Source organism: Carettochelys insculpta, chromosome 15, assembly GCF_033958435.1.
Source record: "Carettochelys insculpta isolate YL-2023 chromosome 15, ASM3395843v1, whole genome shotgun sequence".
Taxonomy (NCBI): domain Eukaryota; kingdom Metazoa; phylum Chordata; order Testudines; family Carettochelyidae; genus Carettochelys; species Carettochelys insculpta.
The window spans coordinates 17,702,274-17,725,333 of record NC_134151.1 but is presented as its reverse complement, the minus strand read 5'-3'; the positions used below and the strand labels follow the sequence as shown (position 1 = coordinate 17,725,333).

Genomic DNA, 23,060 nt, shown 5'->3' with positions numbered 1-23,060 from the left:
GTAAGCCTCTTTACACTTCGATTCTGCCATTTTGTGTGGTCCCTATCCCACCAATATTAGTGCCTCCAAAATCTAATCATAGTTAAATTTACATCTCTCGACAAAGACATATAGAATACTGAAAATGTGCCTGACTTTTTTTTTTGTTGAGGTTACCAAAATGCCAACACAAACCCTTGATTAACTTACTACTAAAAAGAAGCTTTATTGCTGCAATAGTGACAGGCACAATGGTGAAGCACTACAGCGCTCTGGGCCACTGCCTTCTGCACACCTCCAGAGACGTATATACGACACTTTGAGAAGCTTATGCATTCGCTTATTAAAACTGATGTAGCTACTGGGTATATAAAAACTAAAATGCTCTCACCATTTTTGAGAGAGCTTTTTTGGGTGTTGAGGGAGATGGGAGGGAGTCTGGAAGCAGAGAACATTCTGCTGCCAGAATAATTAAGATGATCTCCACAGATATCAGAATAAGCCCAGCTACTCATGCCTCACTGAAAAGTACACAAATAATGTAGTCCAAACCCCCAACAGATAGGAAAACAACTCTATTCCAAATTTTGAACTTCCTGAAGAGTACAACAGAAAGCTCTAAATATATCACGAGTTTTTATTTCCTTTCCTCATTCAAAATTAATTTGTGCAGACCCACAAGTAGCTACACCAGCTAAAGGTTTTAAACCCACTGCAAATCAGGGTTATGTAACACGTGCAAGAGCATCTCAATCCAGTTTACTCAGGTGTTTATCTTACATTTACTTCACTGATGCTTTCCTGATGGGGGCATTTGACACAAATAATCCCAATGAGAAAGTACAGCTAAACACTGCTCCCCAACTGACAATACTGTCACAAGTGTTCAGCACATATATTTCCTTCTATATATTAGTGTCTTACATTTTGGGGTCTTCACAAAAAGCATATTTTTATATGGTAATTATTACTACTTTTTAAAGAAAAAAATTGAAGATGATCCTATAGTTTCCACATGAGTGAAAAGCTATAATAAGCTTTTTCCTTATGCAATGACTTGGCCTGTTGCTTTGCATATTGGACAAGGAGCACCAAAGAATCTAATGAGTTTTCAAAGCATAACCTGTCCATAAAACCATAAAATCCTAGTCTGTAAATTGCTAACAAAACCACAACATACAAAAACTCACTTATCTGGTGCACTGACTCCTGAAAACTGGCTATTCTACATAACTGTAATTCCTGAGAAGGACTGTGTGACACAGAGATTAAGTCAGCACACTCCTTGCTGCTTTGCCACCTGTGTCACTACAAGCTATGTTTTTTTCAACATAACCAACATAAAAATGCAGCTCAGCAAGCAATGGTGGACATTTCCAGTACAAAAATATTGAGCAGCTTGAGACTCAACAATATTTCTCAGCCACAGCAAGCCAAAAAACAAAAAACAAAAACCCAAGATATATTCAAAAGTCACTCAGCATTATCATTAATAGTTTTTTTTAATTTAATGCAGCATATGGGAGTTTTGTGGTTTCCACTTTTACTTAACCTGCTCCACTCTATTTTTGCATTTCAAAATACTCCTTAGGAGCCACAGATTATTTTATTTTTTCAAAGATATCCCAGTAGAATGCAGGCACAACCATGTCTGCCTGTTTTTCCTCACAGACCGTCATGTCCCCGTGTTTCGTGCACCTTTGGGAATGCTTGAGGGGAAGTACAGCGTTTTTGGGAGGCTCAAGAAATGCCTGACTAAAATGTTAAACCTTAATTGATACATGACTTTCACAGTTTGCTTCAGAAAAATCTGCGTGAAGATTCCTTAAAGACGACCCTATTTGAGCTGAAAGAGATACCAGTTGTGCAAATGATGCCTCCCACTTATTGGATAAAAAGGAGACGTGTGTATAGATTTGGCACTAAAGAATAACATCATTTCAGCATAACCCTGTACAGCTTCCTCTTCACTTATTACCACAGTAACAAAGAGGAAGCCGTGCTAGTCTATACACTATCAAAACAAAAAGCAGTCAAGTAGCACTTTAAAGACTAGCAAAATGGTTTATTAGGTGAGCTTTCGTGGGACAGACCCACTTCTACAGACCATAGCCAGACCAGAACAGACTCAATATTGAGTCTGTCCCACGAAAGCTCACCTAATAAACCATTTTGCTAGTCTTTAAAGTGCTACTTCACTTATTACCACAGTTTTTCTTGAATTCCTCTAAAATTTAAGTTAGTTCAGACCCAACAAAACTGAGTAAAGGCTCATCCTAAACTCACTTCATTTTGCCAGAAAATTTCAACATATGATTATATTAAGACGATCTGCTGCTCTGAATAAGAGGGCCATAACCTCTGTGTCACCTGGACCAGTGGTCCCCAAACTTTTTATACTGTGTCCCCTCCTTACCTGTAATGTAAGGTGTATGCTCCATCCAGGAGCTAGGGGCATAGCCAGGGCTATGAGATAGAGCTGGGCTGTGTTCCATCTGGACCCTGTGGGGGCTGGCTCAGGCAGGGAGCAGAGCCAGGACTACTGTTTAGAGTGGGACTCATGTGCAACTCGGCAGCCTCCCTCCTGGGTCTGTGAAATGGGGCCTCTGCAGGAGGCGGGGCTGGAAATTAAAGCAAAGTCATGGCTGGGGTAAAGCCAGCTGGCACTCCCTTCCTACCACATGTCGGGGCTGGCCTATGGCCTTGCTCCACCCTCCAATATTCTTCCATGCTTCCTCAGATAAGCACGCACTATAGTTTGGGGACCACTGGTCTAGTTAATACAATATTTTTATTGTTAACATAAGCCCTAGAAAAAAATTCCTCAGAAAGTAAAGGGTGAGCATCTTAGTCTAAAACTAATAATTTCTGTTCTTCTGCCCCCTCAATGTCCACTACAAACTTCCCTTCAATGTGGGTACAGCATGATTTTGCACTTCCTTATTTTCAAGGCACTCCTCAATGAGCCCTTCTAGATCTTTGCCTCCTCGTATCCTCCACCTCCACTTCCTCAATCCCATGTGAGAGGTTTCATGGTTCATCCTGCCTCCTGGCATCTCCATGCTACCTGTCATGCCTAGGATAGTCTCCCAATTAACATATCAAATTCATTCCATCTTCTTTTAGATGATACAAGAAGTGAGTATGTAGTATTACATAATGTACTACTAACGTATTCAGTCCTATGTAAGTACGGTGACCATCCAGCCCGTATTGGGAGGATGGTCCTGTATTTGGAACACCAAAAACACGCCCCAACTTATTTTTTAAAAGGGATGAATTGTCCCATATTTGTGCCATCCCCTCACTGATCTTTTCCAGCGCTCAGGGAGCACCAGTGGCTGTGGCTTCCCCGGGGCTAGGAGTGAGTTGGCAGCTGTGGCTTACCTAGACTGGGGCTTGGGCAGCAGCTGACACTCCACAGGGCTCCCAGGGAGCGCGAGGGGCTGCTGCTTCTCTGGGCTCCTAGGGAGCATTGGTGACTGCCACCTCCTTCCTGGCTCCCTGGAGCTTGATGGAGTCGCCCCTCCTTCCATATCTCCCTGTCCCATATTTGGAACAGGAAAATATTGTCACCCTATACATGCACAGATAGCTCTCTGAAGCAAAGACTCATAATGTAGAAGACATACCTAAAGAAGATACACTGAAGAAGTTGGATAAAAAGGTTGTCTTCGATTTAAAAAACAATGAGTCGTCCTTAACAATGGAGAGGCACCTTAAAGACTAACATTTATTTGGGCATAAGCTTTTGTGGGCAAGGACACAGATTAGTAGAGTTAAACTTGCAAATGACTTGCATCTCTGCAGCAGGATTTAAGCAATGGGTTTAAAATGTAGCAATGACATTAGGAAAAAACTTCCTGTTAGGTTGGTTAAGCACTAGAATAAACTGCTTAAGTACGTTTTAGAATCTCCATCATTGGAGATACTTCAGAGCATGTTAGATAAACCTCTGTCAGGCATGATCTAGCTGATGTCTGGTCCTGCTGTGAGTGCAGGGGACTTGACTTCATGACCTCTGGAGGTCCCTTTCAGTTCTAGTATTCTATGATTCATCAGAGGCATGGGGTGGAAATTACAGAGGCACACAAACATATACTAGCACATGAAAAAGGGAGTTACTTTATAAAGTGGATGACCACAACTAACCAGGCCAATTCAGTCAGGGTAGAAGCAGCCCACTCACAACAGTTTAGGAGGTCTGAATACCAACAGAAGGAAAATAGCATTTTTTTAGTAAGCCAGCTATTCCCAGTCCCTATTCAAACCCAAATTAATAGTGTCAATTTTGCAAATGCATTGCAGCTCTGTGGTTTCTCTTTGAAGTCTATTTTTGAAGGGTTTTTTTTTTGGGTGATAGATGGCCCCATTTAAATCAATCAATTACTGAGCAAATCCTGGACACTCCAATGGCACTCTTACAGGAGGACTGTCAGGCTATGTGGACGCTCTCCTCAGACCCTACATTAAAAGCACTCATAGCTATCTTAGAGTTACCACTGACTTCTTGACAAACTATAATGCATTGGTGAAAACATCAGCCTAAACCTGCAGATGAATACGCTCCCTACACCAACATTCCAGATGAGGATGGACTACAATCTGTCAGGAACTGTATCCCCAATGACGCCACAGCAAACCTGGTGGCTGAATTCTGTGACTCTGTCCTCTCCCACAAACATTTCAGATTTGGGGACAATTTATTCCTTCAAATCAGAAGCGCTGCTGTGAGTACCTGCATGGCTCCGCAGTATGCCATCAGTTTTATGGCAAACGTCAAATAATCCTTCCTCAGCTCTCTTTCCCTAGCACCCCTCCTTCACTTGAGCTACACTGATGACATCATTGCATAGACCAATGGAAAGGAGGCCCTTGATGAATTTTACTGGGATTTCAGCAATTTCCAACCCCACCATAAACACGGACCCTTCCCCACAAGAGATTCACTTCCTGGACACTGCAGTGCATTTAGGCGATGGTCACATAAACACTACCCTATACCAGTTATCTACTAACTTATATTTAATTACATGCCTCCAGCTTCCATGCAGGATTAATCACTTGATCCACTGTCTACAGCTAAACCCTAAGATACAACCACATTTGCTTTAAACCTCAGCCAGAGACAAACACCTGCAGTAGGGGTGGCCAATAAACTGGAAGTGGTTCTCACAAAAGCACCCCAAAAACGAATTATCTTCCTATACTACCTAGAACAAGAGAAGGGCAACCTGTGGCCCCTCAGGGTTCCATGTGTGGTCCATGAAAGATTTTGTTTACCATTGCTCATGCACAGGGCTGACAGATTCCACTGGTTTCCATTTGCATAGTTTTTTTCGTGCTGGAATTATTAAGGTGGCATGCACATAAAGCAAGGGCGTGTGAGGTGAGGTACATGCTGATTGCGTACAACCTAGAATGTCAGAGCCATGTGCTCCTTTTGTATCAAAAGTACTGCTACAGTTTAACTCACACCTCCCACAACTGCAGGTGCATAACTAGGTACTACGTGTGCAACTACAGTGAGCAAAACTACCCCTATCCCAGGGTACCATCTTGGTTGCAACAATCTTGCAGCCCACTGAGATGAAAGGCTACTCATACAGCCCACTTGCTAGTACAGGTTGTCCATTGCTGCCATAGAACCACAATGTCTTACTACTGAAATCTCAAGAAGCTGGAAAGCTAGTATTTTAATGGCAAACTACATACGCTTAATACTATACCGAACTATACTATAATAAAGCATGATACTAAACTGAATGTTTAGTATTATACTGTCAATTCATGCCCCAAAATTCAGTATTTAGGAGTGATCAAGCTGAGCTGCCCAATTAAGACAAGATATATAAGTTCTCTCTAATGCAGTGATATTTTCAACTAATTTCTCAATGAACATACACTTTAGTATGAGAAGTTCATGACTTGGTCCTTTATTATGTAAGATATATTTCAGGTTGCACCACTTCTGGGTAAAAGCCTGGGAGCAGAGGAGCATCAGACAGAACATGACACTAAACCTCCCACCACAAAAAAAATCAGCCACCATTTTTAAACTATTAGAGGTGGGCAGAAACTTTTGAAATGAGTAGATAGGAAGGTTGTCACTAGAGAAATATGTACAGTTTGCACATCCCTGGTCCAGCATGTTGGGACCTGACCAATCCTGAACAAGAAAATTTGCTGGACTACGGGAGGTCCCATGCCACCCCCTCCCAAGCCTGCATCGTGCACCTTGCCTCCCCTCTTCCTCCCTCCACTCACTGTCAACTTGGCTTCAGCCCTGGCCCAGCACGGCCATGGGGCTCCATCCCCAGCACCAGGGTGCCACAGGTCTCCAGCCCCAGCTCCCCCCGCACTGTCACTCATTCATGTTGCGTGGCAACTCAGTCCATGAATAGTTCTATTCTCTTTGAAGTTCACATTGTGATATTCTCACTCATGTTAAACAGTACCTAACATTACGTAACTCAAGGTGCAATTTATGAAGTAACATACAAGTCGGTAAAAGCAAGATCATCACAACCTAGCCCCAAGTTAATATGAGAAAGCAACTGTACCGTTAAGTTACAGGCATACCAAAAAGACAACCACCTGAAAACGGAAGCAACAGATGCCCTTGTCTAACAGATGTTTCCACACTTGTGAAAAATTAGTGTCCTTGTTTTCTTTCAGACCTGTTACAATCTCAAAACAGGAATCTCAAAACAGGAATAGATTTAAGTCATTCTATAGTACAGGAATACCTGCTTTCCACAGATTAGGGAATTATCTAATTTACAGTGTCCATATTAAAACCACTCATCAAGTAAGAGGCACCCACTTTCCTTTCATACAGCACTTTGTATATACCATCTGAAAGTTCTCCTGTCTGTATAAACAAACATATTTTAGTACACAACCAATAAATTGAAAACCAAAAGATCTTGAAATTACACAATCAAAAATGGATAATTAGCACAGAAATTGGTGTGAAAGACCAGTATGTATACAGTTTTGTGATATTTTGTTGAAAATAACTTTCTAATCGTTCATGAGGTGATGAATATATCCTGATCTATGAATCCTTGCTTTTACTCTCTAAATGCATATTCTGTGTGCTGCAGAATCACTAAAAACAATATTTTTTGTTAACAGGTGGCCTTTCAAGCTGGCATGGAAAATAGTAAGTATGTATTCAATACTATGATGTAGTAATTTAAAACCATTAATATTATAAGTTGAATAATTTTATTAGAAGCTGCTGAGCCAAGTTTACTACCAAGACTTCTGAGAAAAGAGATTGGGATAATGAGTCCTGTCTTTCAGAAATGGTCAGAGAATGGGATTTTATGCAAGCAAGAACACACCCATGGAAATAAGTATGCTACTGTACCAGCCTACTTCAGTTCAAGGCTAAAAGCAAATGGCAGAATATATTTTTTGACATGCCATGTTTATAAAATACTCCATTTTTGTAATTGCAGTTTCATGCAGTGTGACCAATGACATTGACAACTATATTTGAAGTTATTCTACATATTTGGGACACCCACTCATATTTCAGATCACATTTTCATATGTACAGATCATGAAAAAAAAAATCACTCTTTCAGACAATTTATGCACCTGTTTGATGAACATTATAACAGAATGCTTGTTTATGTGACTTTTTAATCATGTTTAGGATAGAAAATTTCATAAGCTGTCATAAGAAGAAATGAAAATGTTATTTATTTAGTTCTTTAATTAGAATGCTGGAGGACTTAGTTTGAATACTGACGTCAGACACACTGACAGGGAACATGGAAACTTTTCCTGACAGATTTCTCATACAAGGCTTCAAACTTAAGACACTGGAGAAAGATGTGCATATTGTTTTATAAGATAAATTTGAGAACATGAGAAAACCCATATATGCCTAAAGAGGACTAAGATAATATAAGCAGTATATGGAACTCCATAAAACTACCAAAAATATAAAAGGAGGGCTTATTTGGCTCCAGTACAAACAGTGGCATGGCCTTCAGCTACACTGCCGTTAATTCTGCACAATCCTATGGGAAAAAGGTGTTTGAAATTGTTCTTTATTACGGAAGAAATCAATACAATACTATAATCATTGTGGATACAAGCAAAACCCTGACTGACCAAATTTTGGGATTAATGATACATGTCAAATCTCTTTGGTCTGGCACTCTCTGGTCCAGTAACATCCACTGTCCAGCACGATTTTAGTTGCTTGGGTACCTGCTTATTGTGGGTGTGGTCAAGTTTCCCACAGTCCTGTAAAGTTTGTATACACCCACCAGTCCTGGCTCTCAATGTTCTATGCTGTTATTCAGCTCTAAATTACCCGTAAATGTCTTCTAAGAGACCAGCAAGTAGTGGAAGCACTGGTAATGGTAAGCATGTTTTATAATGCTTTATCTACCTATTTCCTTGGGCCACTACAATAAAATTGTGTAACACTAACACTTTGTCATGAAGAGAGCCAATAAGCCTTATCTAAGCACGTTTATATAGGGTGAATCAGTACCTTCATACATTATTAAGCAGCACTGCAAGCTTTGTTCCATTTATTCACCTCAGTGAAATAAAGATACTCACTCACTACAATACTGACCTCTGTGGTTCGGCAAATTCTCTGGCTTTGCACCAGTCAGGTCCTAAGTGTGCCAGACAAGAAAGGTTCAGCCTGTATTTCTGGGTATTTTTCCTATGGAAAATGGAATTCACCTAATTAGAGAAGTCTATGCAGTAACACAGACTGCCTCTTGGACAACACTCCTCATTCATATACATTGAGGAGAAATCTCACGGTGGCCTGAAAGGCAACAATGAGCATGAGATTTTGTGCACAACCCAACGAAAGGAAGACTGCACAAAATTCCCACGAAAGCTTATTCTCCAAAATATGTTAGTCTATAAGGTACAAGACTTCTTGTTGTTCACAAAATTTACTAAGATCCATTCACAGATCTTTCTTGGGACAAGCATGCTGGAGATCAAAATGTGTATAGGTATCATGGAATCAATGCGCTAAGCAGATAAGATCATTACTGTAACAAAGTTTCTGGAATTTGGCTGCTTCTACACATACCATCTCCCATTGGAGGTGGCATGGTAAATGAGGTAATTTGAAGCAGGCTAATGAGGCACTAACATGCATATTCAGTGCCTCACTAGCATAATAGCGGCTGCGCAAATTTCAAAGTGAAAACTTCAAATAGATTGACAGAATAGATGGGGACGGCTTCAAAATAAGTGCCCCGCTTCGACATTCCCTCACTCCCACAGAACTAGATCAAAGTAAAGGAATGTCAAAGTGGGGTGCTTATTTTGAAGCTGCCCTCATCTTCACTGTCAATCTACAATTCAAAGTCTGCACTTTGAAATATACGCGGCCACCATTATGCTAACGAGGCACTGAATATGCACGTTAGCACCTCATGAACCTGCTTCAACTTGCCTCGTTACCATGCCAGCTCTGATGGGAGATGACATTTGTAGAAGCAGCCCTAGTTTATAGTACTAGGGTGAGGTCCTTACTTAGACAATGCGAAATTTAAAGTTATCGTCCTACAGTCCATTTCATAGTTCAGCATTAAGAAACCTTGTGTCTTCCACATCCCTGCTGAATATGAACCTCTTCCACAAAACCAAACAGGTTCGTCCTTCCAAAAATATCAGCTTTGTCTACAGTAGAGGGAGAGAGATTTATTGTTTGGCACAGAATGGAACAATAGGAACAATCTTCTAATGAAGATGTTTGAACATGAATAAGATTTCCTCCACAATTTAACAAACTGGAAATGCTCTGGAAAACTGAAGATGGAAAAAAGCAGTTCTCATTTGTTAGACTTGTATCTGCCTATTCAAAAATTCTCAATACTGAGCAGATTGTCTAATGTTGTATTTGAGCATATCATTGATCTCTAAGTGAAAAGAAACAAATGTTTTTGCCATTTATACAAAATGAATCTACCATTTCTTCCACCTGGCCCCCAACACCACAACCCCAGCATTATGGTACCCTGCTTCATGATACTATCTGGTGATTGTATGGACTGAACCTGAAGTCATGATCTACCAGCACACAACTACCAACGACACACTATGAGCCAAATCCTGGTCACACTGACTACCAAGTTAGCAACATAAGTTCCTCCTAAGCTGGGTATCTGTGTGGTGTGCAGCAGCACAGCTTCCAATTAAGCCACACACAGGGTTCCCAGGCTGCTGGAAGGGGGGAGAGAGAGCGAGCGAGCTTCTTCCAAGATCTGAAGCTGCCACAGAGCTGCCGAATCAGGAGAAAGGGGCTCCTTCTTGCTCTCCCCAGCAGGGAGCTGCCCAGGTAAGTAGGAACCCCAACCTCCTGGCCCATTTTGAGTCCCCCAAAGCCAATACACTTGTCCAGAATCTGTACCATCTCCTACATCTCAACCCACAGCCTGTACTGCCTCCAGCAACCCCACCCATGATCCTGTGCCCCCTTCTGCAATCCAAACCCCTTTCTTCCAGCCCCACCTGAGAACTTGCATCCACAGCCCCTTGCACCTCAACCCTCTGTCCAAACATTGAGCACCCAAGTCCAGCTCTACCTTAAAGCCCTCACCACCCCTAGCCAGAGCCCTCTCAATCTTGCACCCCTATATTCTGCCCCAGCTCTGTGCCCTCTCCCGCACTCAGCCCCCCCGACACTACTCCCACCACACATGAATGTTGTTACATGAATCAATATGAAAGTGATGTGTTGCACAGATCACTTTCATATTAGTGCACATAAAATTCATTCTGCTAAGAAGGATGAAGAATTAGAACACTGCCTGGGACTAGGCTATAGTGCACTTCACCTTGCTCTTTCTGTGATACTAAGGCGTGCACTTCAATATTCTTCTCAAGTTCCATCTCCAGGTGTTGAACCTGCTGTACATTGAAAACATTACCCAAAGTGCACAAATACAGCTGATCTTTACACTTCCTTAGCAGTCCCGAGTGTCGAGCTCAATTAGCAGCACGTTATGTCTGCACGCATGCTGGCAGCATGATAAAGAATCTTGGATGTGAATGGGCTAGACAAAGTGTTATTGCTTTACCCATGCTTTTAAACTACAGAGATTCAAGGGTTTGGATTTATGACAGAAGGGAGAGAAAAGAAAAGGCTTAGCATAGTTTTTAGCAGACACAAATTTATTTTTAAAATGATTTAATAAATAAGAATCTGACCTACTGTCAGCAGGCAAAAGTGGCGCCCTTTTTAAATGATAGACTTCATAGCCAAGAAGGAGCAGCAAGTAAGACTTCACACGTGACAGGTCCGCTTCGTGGAATGCTTTTTTTATTTATTTTTTTTCCCCTAAAGGATTATTTTAGCACGTAGTTGAGGCTGCTAAATCATTTGTGGATGAAAAAAAGGAAAGGCATTTGGACAAGCTTTGAAGTCTCTTCCCAAACTTTCCATTCATACTCCTAGATCACAGTCATAATTTCTCAAGTCTTTATATAAAAGACTTTCTCCTCAAGGAGTTGCTAGTCTCTTCCCATATCAAAAGGTAAAAAATTTAAATATATGGGCTGGTGGTATCCTTCCTATAATTTAATGAATATCTAAAAGGGCAATTCATGGACATGATTCACAGCAAAAACTAGATTTATGTCAGCATGTACTAGCAGGCTGAGGATTTCAACTAGCATAGATTTAACTAATCTATTAGCTATTAGTTATTAGCTAATACTAATATGTTCAAATACACTTATCTGTGGAAGGAATACTCACAGGTCAGTTTGGAAATTTACATGAGGTTTTTGTGTTTTTTACAGCTTCCTCTTGTTTCACGTCAAAGCAACATACAAATGGTACTCCCAGCAAAAGCAACAGACGTATACCAGCTGCCTGCAGCCAAAGCTTCCCCATTTCTCATTTTCACAATAACGAGCAACAAGATGGCTGTTACTTTACAAACAAAAATTCATGTAGCAACTTTCTGCACCACACACATTTCCATCCACATGTAAATAGCATCATAAAACTGGAATAGTTAAAAAACCCTCTCCCCACTTGCCCTGCCTGCACGGAATGGGTGCCTGCATGGAAGAAAGGCTTGGACAGCACCACAATTTTCCTAACAATTTAATTCTAATGAGGACAAACATGATACCATGTTGCATGCCTTTCCACAAACTACAGTTTTAACCCAGTACAAGGCTTTAGCAGTCCTAACCACTGTCCTTTAACACTTACTATTGCTCAGAAACTTCAATTAAATAACTACTCTTAGGCCTTGTCTACACTCATCTTTAACATCAGTCTACTTCACCTATGCAAATTACACAGCTGAAGTTGACGTACCTAGCACAGCATCTTACAGTAAGGTTGGCAGGGGCTGCTCTTCCATCGATGTCGGCTACTCTTCTTGTTTTGCTGGAGTACTGACGTTGATGGATGCACATTTGGAGATTGATCCCTGCAGGGACCAATCGATCAGGTGTCTATTTCTCCCATCATTGAAGATGCAATAAATCAATCCCTGGCGCAGTTTTGACAAACACTTAGACATTACTAGAAGGTTTTACACCCAACTTAAATACCTCTTCTTATTTGATCACAAAAACTCCATGTGCTCCAAGAACCAAAATCACTCTTACAAAAACCTGTATGACCTCATTACTGTCCGTGGAATTTCAAGGGTATAAAACAAAGAGAATTTGGCTCCATATGTCTATGGCCTGCTTCGCAAAAGCATTGAGCATCTGCAGCTCCCACTGACTTTACCTGGAGATGCAGACACTCTGGAAGTCAGATCAACGGTGGTGGATAACAAAGTTGACCCTTACAGGTAATCTTCTTACAGTCTACAAGCAATGAAACAAGCCACACTAGAACAATATCCATTTTTCAATGTCATTTAAAATTTACACGACATGTTCATATTCACCTAATTAAAATGCTCTTAAAGCTATAGCTAATACCTTCAATGGCAACAAAAAATGAAGTTTGGCACTGCATGTGCTCAAATTCTAGTTTTGAATTTTCCAGAATCTTGAAAATAAAGAAATGAATAAATACGAACCCCTTTTATAATATTTTCCGCATTTGCCTCTTCACTTTCAAGTCTAAGTACCTGATACATCTGTTTTAGTCTTAATTTTTTTATTTCTACAATATCTATTTATATATGGCAGTGCAGGTGTATATGGTGTTGTGACTAAGTAAAACTTGGTAGACATGTTAGTACCACTCTTGAAGAGCTTATTATCTGAAGAAATGACCCGCAGAATGCATAGAGAAATGGAAAAAAAAAAAAAACCAACAAAAATGAGTGGAAAAAGACTGAAATCTTCATAGAACAGGAGGTCTAATAGGTTAAGGGTTGGGTTTGTGTTCATTTTTAACGCAAAGAGGAGAGGCTGGTAAATATTACTTGGGAGTGCTGCTCCAAACTCAGTGTGTGCCTTGAAGGATAACCCAGAATAAGGAGAGCAATTCCAGGCTGGCACATACTGGTTCCCTAGGTTCTATAGAAGGGATCTACAACCAAAATAGCACTAAGAGCTATTTTTTCAAATTTGCTCGGAATATCAATACTTCTAAAAGCCGCAATGTACATGAATATGAAATGGTCCTTAATAATGTCAAACCATACTTTTTGTAACCCTTATTTTAAGAATAGCACATACAAAGATTTGTAATGTGATACACATTTATTGCATGTATCAGCAAGGTAGCCAAGTTAGTCTGTATCTTCAAAAACAACAGGAAGTCCTGTGGCACCTTACAGATTAACAGATATTTTGGAGCACAGGCTTTCGCGGGCAAAGACCCGCTGTGTCAGATGCACAAATGGGAGGGTTTTAGAAGAGGATGTTCACAAACTTTTTACCTATTCTACTTACTCAGACTTTGTGTGTGTTTGTATCACTGTCTTCTTGACTTTCATACCCGAACTCACTTTAATTATGCCAATTTTACTTCATGTTTAATTTCTGTTTTCTTTCTTAAAATGCGTGTTGCCATTCATAGCAGGAATGTTGCAACCTTCTTTTTCAAAATCAAGACTTTATTAGCAACATGATCAAAACACAGATACAATATATCCCACAATGCACCATGCACATGAAAGGGCGAGTTATCCAATGTTTCGAGATTGTGTATTGTTTGTGATTTAGAAATGAGTTGCTCAGAATTTAACAATTTTTAAAATACAGTAAACTCAATTTTAGGGACCACAATTTAGCAGACTTCGGGAACAACGGACATCTCCCCACCACCCCCTTGTTCCTGAAGCCTGCTTGGGTCCATTAAATCATCTTCCCCTCCCCCCCAAGTTAAAATACTTATGGCTGATGCAGCCTGGAGAAGCCACCACCTCCTCTGCTGGAGCCACCATGCGCACGTGGCAGCAGCTCTTCCAGGCCGTGTGGTGCCTCTGACTACGCAGCCGGGGTGCTTTAGGCCACACGGCAGGGTACAGCAGTACCTCCAGCCACACTGGCTCTGGTGAGGAGCTAGGTTTTATTCTGGGGGGGGGGGGAGCGGGGGGAAGCTTGACAGCAGTGGATGGGCAGTAAAAACTCACACATAACAGACTTCTGGGAATAGCAGACAACCTTCCCCACCCCATTAGTCTGTTACAGCGAGGATTTATTGTAATCATTAATATTTTATTGCATTAAGTCAGTTGGGGCTCCTCAGGGCCATTCCCCGCCATGGTGCGGAAGGGAGTCGGGCTCGAGAGGCAGCAGATTTGAGCATGTGCTCCCCATTCACCCAGGCCGCCATGTGCTCCTGTGAGCTCTGAGGCTCCTTGGCCCCCAGCTCAGCTTTCTCCAGGGCTCCCCCTACTGCATCTTTCTCTGGGCTCACCGACCTGCTGCTGCTGACTCCTCTTGGGTCTCGCTGCTTGCCACTGCTTAAACAAAAAAACCTAAATTCAGTTAGTTTAAACTATCTGAATTTAGGTTTTTTTGTGAGAGAGAGAAAGCCATGCTAGTCTATATGCTATGAAAACAAAAAAGCAGTCCAGTAGCACTCTAAAGACTAAAAAAATAATTTATTAGGTGATGAGCTTTCATGGGACAGACGCACTTCTTCAGATCTGGAAATTTTGATGACAGCAAACTGGAATGATGAAAAAAATAACAGAGAAAGAAAAAATGAAAACAAAAATTGACAAATCAGCTACTTACGACAGAAAGAGGGGAGACGAAGAGACAACAGGGCAGGGAGCCACAAGAGTCAGCAGCAGCAACCTCTGGAACTGCAAATGAATCGATTAAGAGCCGCATACAGCCCCAGAGCTGCAGGTTGCCGACTCTTGTTCTATGGCATCACATCTGGCTCAACATGCATCTTGGTCAGTGGGAGACGGATGTGATTGCAGAACTCTTGCCTTCTGCTCTGCTTAGTCAGAACTCTTCCAACTAGAAGAAATAACACAAATGCATGTGCACTTCCCTCCCTAATGGACAGAAGTGTTTCCTGCCACTGCAGGACACCTGTAGAGTTTCACCTATGTGACAATATGGCTCATTTATCTTTCATATAAAAAGTAATTTTATGGGGATTTACGTAATATCTCCTTTAAGGATACATCCTAGTACGATGAGAAAACAGAAAAGGTTATATATTTTCTCTTCTAATTTGAATCCTGTTTTTTCCTAGCATTTCACCTTCACTCTAATAATGTTATGTGAATTATCGGAGACCCTCTGACTCCCTATCACCTCCTTGGAGTCCTATTGATCTTTCAGTACTAGTTTGTCACCGTAGTCAATTTACGGGTAAGAAAGTGAGTTGCATTTGGAACATGGAGAGCTCACAAACAAGAGTGAAATGGCCACAATCCAGCTTGGCTCCTTATCTTGAGAGGACATCTAGGAAGAAGTCACAAGACAAACTTGGTGAAGCAGAAGGAGATAAGGTCAAGCACAGGAGCGGAAGTAGAGCTTTAAAGCAGGAAGTATGGTTTGCCCTTAGCACAGAAGGAAAGCGTTTGAAAGTAACAGTTCAAAAAGTAAAAAAGGACCTGACTAAAAACAGCCAGGAAAAGATCTTAACCAAGATTTTCAAAACTGCTCCTTCTAACCACAACGGACACTTATTCTCAACAGAATTTAAACATTACACATGCCATATCTGAACAAACTAATAGCATTCATTTGATTTTCACCCAAGATCTTAAGTAAACAGTAACTCTACCAGATACTTCAGGAAAAGTTGAAACAAGCACGTAAGACCTTCTGTAATGCCAAGAGGTGGAACCAAACCTAGGATTTCTGGAGCTTAGTGCATGAGTTTCTACAGATTGAGGTAAAAGCTAGCTGCCTATAAGCGAAGGCTGAAGAGGAGATTCATTCTCTTTCTCCCTGAAAGTGGTCTAAGCCCCATTACATGGGACAGTGATCCATACCCAGTAAGAATATGGGTTACACTTCCACCAGTGAAGTCAACTCCTTGCACTGATATGAGAGAGAGTAGGCTCAAGCCCACAAAGACACTGGTCAGGTGTGCAATAACGCCTGATAGTGGTGTCATAACGTGGCTGTAACTACACTTACCAGAATATCAACATGGTGGCAGTTGATCTTCTGGAGTTTGATTTAGCGCTGCTAGTGGGCCATGCTAAATCCAACCATCAGGGCTCCACCATCAACACCAGTACTCTTCATGAGGAATAAGGGAAGTAGATGAGAGTGTTTCTCCTGTCAATCTATGGTGGGGATAGCAGGAAAAATCAATTTAGGTCAGATACGCTGACTCCAGTTATGCAATACACGTATAACTGGAGTTGCCTACATTAAATTGATTTTTCTCCACAGCATAGACCTGACCTCATTTTTCAGGTCTCAAATAGTGAACAGTTTTCCCCGTAAGTATGTGATTTGGTAAGTTCAGATGGTGTACGTGCATGCTTTACTGTTACTCAAAAGCATAATTATTTTATGTGGTCTAACCTGAGGAAGCAAGTTAAATGCTCAAACAGCTTTCACAAACTCTTTGCCTTGCCACTAAGTCTGTTGTCTTAATATCTTCATATATCAAGGACCATTACACTAAGAAAGCACATGTAAACACGAAGAAAGTTTAAATGATTTCTTTCTGTTAAAACTGCACAGTAAATGCTGCTTATCAACACTGTTTCAAGAAGAAATTAAGCTAAAAAATAAAGGAACCACACATTTGGCAAAAGACAAATAAAACGGATTGAGAGTCACAAAATGCCAGCATATAGGGGGAACCAAACACCCAGATTAACACTTTATTGTAACTGATCTACTTACTGTACCTTAAAAAGCTAAATTTTAAACATTAAAGAAAAATAAGGAATCAATTTAGCATAAAAGGCAATTTACCTCTTACAATTAAGTGTTTTCTAAACAAAAACGAAAATCTGCAGTCTAATTTCAACTACATTGTGATCCCGATTCATGATGTCAACCAATTATGAAACAACTTTACTCAAAGTTACATCTTATACATCAGATTCCTGGGGGATTTACAGCACTCATTGGATCCATGCACTGGCCCTGCAGAAAGAAGGCTCAGATACCACTGTGATGGCTAGGCTTTTAAAAACCCAATTCAATATCTGGTGCCTAATCTGAAATACCCTTTGAAGATCAGGCTTCTTCATAGTAAAGTTTCACCATTTTCTGAAATCCTATGTGTTAACATCAGGTTAATCACTATAATCACTGAAAGTCTTGACCTATGTCAGGTTCTGTGGGTTCTACCACATTATCCTGCCTTTTAGTCCAGATGACTATCGTCTAGATTGAGAGACAATATCTGAATTAACTATGAGTCTAAACTGATGTAAAATTAACTCCCCTGACTCCACAGTTACATTACACACATGAGCAGAATTTGGACCTGCTTTTGTTGGAACTGAATATAGGGAAGATGACCCTTTAAACTATTCTCCAGACCTGAAGACCTGTTAGCTTGCAAGCTTGTCTCTCCCAGTAACAAAAGTTGATCCAATAAGAGAGATTACCTCACCAATCTTGTCTCTACGATCTCCTGTATGTTTTATAGTTAACTGGGAAATGCCAGTTTGAATGTGTTATGAGAATTATATTATGCAAATACACACACACACACACACACACAATGGGACTCCAGCCATTTTTAAAAGTCCTCCATTTCTACTTAATGTTTACAATACAAAAACGGATATGATAGCAATCCACAATCCAGCATGCCACCACGAAGTACAAAACAAATGACTACCTTTAAAGAAGAACTTCAAACCAGGGTATGCTTTACACTATATATACACAAGCCAAAGGATGTGCCCCCACCCATGCTCCAACAGGTATCTTCTTAGTTGGCAGCGGGTTAGAAAGCAAGCCACAAAAAGCGGGCTAACATTACATTCGCACTTTCATTATTAAGCTTCTCAGTGACTGGTTGGGATCGACAACGACATATCCCTCCTGCCGCCCTCCACAAGAAAGAAGTTACCTTATGCTGTACAATCTTCATACATACACTAGGACTGCTCTTTGCACTACAACAGGCATTTAAGAAAATAGCAGCAACACAAACACACCAGAAGGAACACGGAAAGAAACAAGAACTTGGGACATACCATAACAGCTTTAACTGCTAGGGGAGTTCAGAACGTTTCCTTCCTTCCTGTCCTCCCCGTCAAGCTCTTGCCACCCCCCCCACCCACCCCCCCCCCTTTGCTTTCATGTAATTCTAACTGTATTTCAGAGTATTTTAACACTTTACATAGGCTACGCCAATTCCTTCTGGAATTAAAATGTGCTCTCACCTGCAGTTGACGGTAGTTGGTATCAGCCAGTCAGCTCAGGAGAGTGAGCAATTTCCAGAAAGATAAGCAGGCAAGCAAGTACGTAAGGCAAGTAAGCAAGCCCTAAGTAGTGTCTCAGTTTATTTCTTCGAAGAAATTTTAGGTAATAACTGCACACTTTGGACTCAACATGAGAGTGTAGGATGCTTTTTATGGTTGTTTTTAAGTGTACATAAGTGAGCTTCACTTACCTCATGCATATTTTTCCTGATGTGATCTGATGTATAACCAATTTTTAATGCTATTAACATAATTTTTCTACATATGGTCCATCATATTAAGTGTCTCTTCATGCAAATGTACCCCAAGTGCAGACTGAGACTAATTTCCTTCACAGTTGTATCAAGACAAAAGTTTACTTGCCATCATCAGTTTTTCCATTTTTTAAAAAAATCTAATCAGACATGAGACCAAATGGCAAAACTTCAAGCTGGGCTTGACTATCCACCTTTTTCCTCACCCTGCAAAAATACCCTCAGAATTTCACATCACCTCTGTTTGGAAACACAAAGCAAGTTCCCTCTTGATTTGTAGTCTTAGAGCAGTTAATTTAAGGGCCATACCCATGTGGCAGCCAGGCACAAAGGAGGAGGAGGAACAATCAATATATTAAACCAGTGTCAGAAAGGAAAAGTCTCCCTCGGGTGTCTATTTTAGTGTTTCATTTACCCCGAAACAACATTATTTCTTTCACCTGTCTGCTTGGTTCTTCCTGCTTGCTATGAATTTGAAGTTCCTCCACATCTAAAAATGTGAATCAATCAATCACAAAGTAAGGTGACTGTGTGTGTTTAATGGGAAGAATGGTCAAAATTGGCGAGATAGTAAGCCTAAGAATTGGAAAAGTGAAGATCCCATCATAGGTCATTAATTTTTCCTTTCTTAGTTTAAAATGAAACCTCTAGTATGGCCTTTATTTCAGTTGTCTCACTCAATTTATTTCATAGTTAAAAACTAAACATTCTTAAGAGATTATTATTTAGTTAGTTTTATGTTAAAGAATCTTGGAAAGATATATATAGGGGAGACTGCGAGAACCAACATACAAGTTTAGGAAACACTGCATACACACCCATACACAAGAGTCACACACCACTGGTCAGCAACCCCAACACATGTGCTATCCTTAGCATGCAGGCCAACAGAGAGTGGCACAGAGTGGGAGGTCCAGCCCCCTCCCCCATCCTCCATGCAGCATGAGAAGAGGTCGGAGCCCCTACCTTGGCATGGAGCTGAAACCTGCAGCAGAGGGCAGGACTGGACCCAGAATGCATGGCCCCAGCTGCTGAGTGTCCCTGCCCTACCATGGTGACCCCAGCCTGCCACAGTATGGGCCTGGGGACCCCACCAGAGTGCAGGATCAGGACCCCTACCACAGATCTATTGAGAAGGCCTGTTATGGGTCTCAGACACTTTTGGGAAGGAAAAAGCAGTCAAGTAGCACTTTTAAAGTGCTACTTGACTGCTTTTTGTTTTGATAGCATATAGACTAGCACGGCTTCCTCTCTGTTACTTTTGGGAAGGAAGTATTTGAAAGTGCTTCTTTTAAGGTTCCCTTAGGCACACACTGCATTTCTGGAGAAATGATGATCACACAACCCTTCACAATGGAAGGGATCAGCAATGTCTGATGGGGAAACTGAGGCACAGGGCTGGTTGAGCAGGGCAGCAAAGCTCTCATACTGAAGCAGTGGGGGGAACTGGGACTAGAACCTGAGTCTTGATCCCAAAGTCTGTTACTCTAGACCGGGGTCAACAACCTTTCCGAGGTAGTATGCTGAAATTTGACCATGTGATGCAACACACGGCTGGAGCCCATGTCATGAGGCCGGGCTTCCTGCCACAGCATGGGAGAGTACTCCCAGGAGCACGGAGCCCCAGTCAGACTTAAAACGTATCACGGGCACTAGGACGATACATGGAGGTCAAAGGTCAAATTTCAGCATTCTGCTCCGGAAATAGACCCCTGACCCCTGTATAGAAATATAGCCACATAGGGAGAGTGTTTATCTCTCTCGTATATACACACACGTGCAAAGTATAGAAATAAGTAAGTTGTAAACTAGAAATAACTATAAGAACTTAAAGTAAAAGGCATATGAATAATTTGAGGAATAGTTCAGGTGATGAATTAGTACATTAGTAACATTAAAAATACAGTTGTGACAGTCGAGGTTGTGAGGAGTCTGGCAGTAGCATCCTATCCCATTTGCAAAGCACAATGATAGGACTGGAATCCTTTGTTCCCAGGTCAGGAGTCAAAGCATCTTGGTTTTCCCTCACCACAACTCTGCAAGGTAGTGTCAGTTCTAGCCTATTTCTTAATTTGTCTCTTAGACCCTAACTTATAGGTATTTTTAATTTTCCATTTTAAAAGTGCTCAATGAGGGTGCACAAATTGGATCATCAGTTCCCCTTTTTTATTAAAAAAATTGACATGCATTCTCCAGCTCTTTCACCCAAACGGATATACAACAGAGCAGAGTCTCAATATTTGTCGGGGTTCCCTGTTGAGAACACTTGCAAATGTTTAATTGTGCAAATATGGTGCTCCTGTCTGGGGGAAGCGGACACTCAGCCGCTCACAAATAATTGAATTCACGAACATTAAGTTCGTGACTCTTGAGATTCTACTGTATTCACCAATTCTAAAGCTATACTTAATGGGTTACGAAACACACATATTCCTCATGTGGGTCTGAGTACTTTCAAGACCTCAGAAGGGTAATGTATGTTGCTCCCAGACGCGGTAGGAAAAGAGATGGTTTTAGCTCTGAAGTGTAACATTGCTACTCACCATAGAAATATGTACACTTCTAGTTTTGTAGACCCCTTCAGGACGCTAACAAAATCAAACCTCGGGTTTTCTCCTTATTATGCATGGCCACTCACTTATCTTTAGCCTTGTATAGTATGAATTACATTACAGTGGCATCTATAGGCCTCAACCAGGATTGGGGACCGTTGTGCTACCATTAATTAACACATGACTGTTTCACCTATTACTTGAGCATAAAATTTGGGAAGCTAAATATGTCGTCTCAGAAACAAATCACATTGCAAACACTGCACAAGAAACTACTAGTTAATTTCTTCCTTCCCTTGCATCCAGAAAAATCTAGCAAGTCATTCCAATCCTCTGACACAAACATAATTCTCATAGGCTCATTGTGGATCTTCACCCATATTTTTAAAATCTACAGTAGCTTTTCAGGTGAACTTGAAGAGGCTGATAGCTGTTCTAGAAATTTCTATATATAGTAGTTAATTCAAAGTAACCCATTTTAAGAAACAGCAGGTCTTCTAATTCAATTTTCACCAGGTTGCCTTCCTCCTCTCCAGTTTTCAGGCAATATACATACTGTCCTCATATCCACATACCTGATCTCCTGTTCCACCCCTCACCCAATACTTTTCGGTTTTAGTCTACTGTTTTATTGCTTCCAAAGCCTAATTCTTATGCTCATAGCCATCTTCAACTTAAGTTTTCCTATGTATCTCTCATGCAGATTTAGAGCTGATTCAGATATTTTCCTTTGGTTGTTTCCACAAAGACACTTTTACAATAATGTTTTGCAGTGCTGGAGGCAGATGTGCCAGCCTACTTCTTTAATACCTTTCACTCTGTACCAGTTTTAGTCCCATAGCCTGGAAAGATCAGAGGTACATGATGGTTACTAAAGCAGCAAGTCTGACACTACACAACATTTAAAGCCATTTCTTCTTAGATGAAAGAAGGAAATATTTAGTCAGCATTCTAGCATTACTTCAGTAATCAAACTGCCATCTGGAAGAGCCAGATTCAAAGATCAGTCTCTGGATCTCCTGCTCAGCTGAAGGCAAAGTACAATATAAAGAAGATAGAATTAGTCTCTAGGGGAAGGCTTCTGCAGATTGTCATTGGCTATGCAGAAGTCAGCATGCTCACTCTCATCGCTAAAAATAACATACTGAAATGGCAGCTGCTCAGGAAAGGAAAGAGAGATAGGATTCAAGAGGAGAAAAAATGAAAGCACAAAAATATACCGTTTATCATTTTTTACAAAATCTCATCAAGATTTTAACAGTGACTCAAACAGTGAATTAATATTTTCATAATGCCTCCCTCAAGTATCCACCAAAAAACAGAAAGAATTGCTTTGTTTGTATGCTTAATATTGCAAGCAAGCCAAGGACTATTGTTATATTTATTCATCAAAAAATCTAAGATTAGTAAGTGTAAGGGTCAATCAGCAAGTATTCATCAGAAAGACAGACTAGATTTTGTTTAGTTTT

At 40.8% G+C, this 23,060-nt stretch overlaps 1 protein-coding gene and 1 long non-coding RNA gene across 6 annotated transcripts in view; both read right to left on the bottom strand.

Annotated features, from left to right (window-relative positions):
* The window catches only part of CPEB4 (cytoplasmic polyadenylation element binding protein 4), a 70,687-nt gene that overhangs the window by 28,241 nt on the left and 19,386 nt on the right, over nt 1-23,060 (bottom strand). The window lies entirely within an intron of this gene.
* Nucleotides 15,045-18,514, bottom strand: LOC142020960 (uncharacterized). Its single transcript, XR_012647573.1, has 3 exons — nt 18,431-18,514; nt 16,522-16,673; nt 15,045-15,082 (listed from the first exon to the last, which is right to left on the bottom strand). It is a non-coding gene; the product is annotated as an uncharacterized LOC142020960 (long non-coding RNA).